The following is a 1,557-nucleotide window of genomic DNA, read 5'->3' as shown; positions in this document are numbered from 1 at the left end:
CATGTTGGGCATGATTACAGGTATTCCATAAACTTTTTTGGGCCATCCAGGGTCGTTTTTGTGGCGACAACAAATTAAAATCTAATTTTCTTCAAATGAGTTTTTTGTGAAAACTGCGCAGTTGATCGTCACCAATTTTGACACGCATATAGGGACCATCGGCGTGTCTTGTGTAAACTTTTTTGAGGGGGTCTTCATTATGAATTTTTTCGAGAAAAAAATTCGAAATCAAAATTTTTGAACATTTTTTTTCTCAGTCAGGAAAAAAGCGAAACGTCTCAAACTCGGTACACATGTCGACCATGATGAGAAGTATGTGCCTGTAAATTTACAGCCCTCTAGCATAATTTTTACGGCTACAAAAAATTAAAACCCCTCCCCCTCCCCATCCAATTACTCGGCGACAAAGCAATTAATTGACTCGAAACTTTGCACACGTCTAGGGCATGACTTCCTGTACATGCGGTTAAATTTTCATTTGGTCATCGCTTAGTAATTTTTTCCACAAAATCAAAATAATCGTTAAGTTTTGTCGTGGAACCGACGTCCGCGCCTTCGCGGAGCTCCGTCATCTTGAGCACTTTTAAAGTTCAAAATCTATCAGTTAACTTCATTAAAATCATTTACAATTGACCAGGAATGATGAACCGTATATAGCGCTCCCGTATAGCGTAGGTGTGAATGGTACGACTGCTGCAACGACCGTACTTCGATCGCACTTCTGCAGCCGTACCACCAGCGGCCAGGTCGCAGCTGTATATAGCCGATCGTCCACCGCTGGAGGCTGTTTCTCAGAACTGTCATGTTTCCCTGATATAGATTGTCTCACAGTCAGTCTGGCCATAGGTTGTTCCATATTGACCGTAATGAATTAGAAAGAGCAAAGATTAACTTGCTCCATTTATAATCTTCTCTGTCGTCGAGATCGATATTCTATCACTTTCCTTTGCAAGAGTCTGCCCTCAAAATAACTTCATAGAAAACATTCTTACAAGAAAACTGGCAACTTTTTCATGTGAAACTATAATAGGTTATTGTTGCTGCATAACAATTGACTATTCACTCAGGCAGGTGATAGAATAGTCAGGTGAGTGAGTGGACAGTGTACTGAATAGTCTTTCATACTCCCTAAATCCAAATTACTCCGCGAAGAAGTAATGAAATGCTTCAAAACTTTGCACACGTGTCGGTCATGACTACCTGTACATACGCTGAAATTTTAATTGGGATAATTTTTGAATATTTTTTTTTGGTATATTTCAGTGTTAAGCATTATGCATATTGCCTTGTTTACGAATTTTAGGGCATTTTTCGAAGATTCTTTTCTTTACTCGGTGAGCCCGAGACGTGTTCCTTAGGACGCGTCTCGGGCTCCCAAATTCTTCTATCAAAGCCGCTTGATTGAAATGCTCGGCCAAAAGGCCGAGTTGCGATAAGTGTATTTATTGTGCTTTTATTAATATAAATCGGTATTTTGATGTACCAGCAATGGTTGAGATAACAGAATTCTACAATAGAAGGTACATAAGTTGTGGATGAATTATACGTAGTATATAG

The sequence above is a fragment of the Hyalella azteca genome, unplaced genomic scaffold, assembly GCF_000764305.2.
Source record: "Hyalella azteca isolate HAZT.00-mixed unplaced genomic scaffold, Hazt_2.0.2 contig4352, whole genome shotgun sequence".
Taxonomy (NCBI): domain Eukaryota; kingdom Metazoa; phylum Arthropoda; class Malacostraca; order Amphipoda; family Hyalellidae; genus Hyalella; species Hyalella azteca.
Note: the sequence above shows the minus strand (reverse complement) of the source record.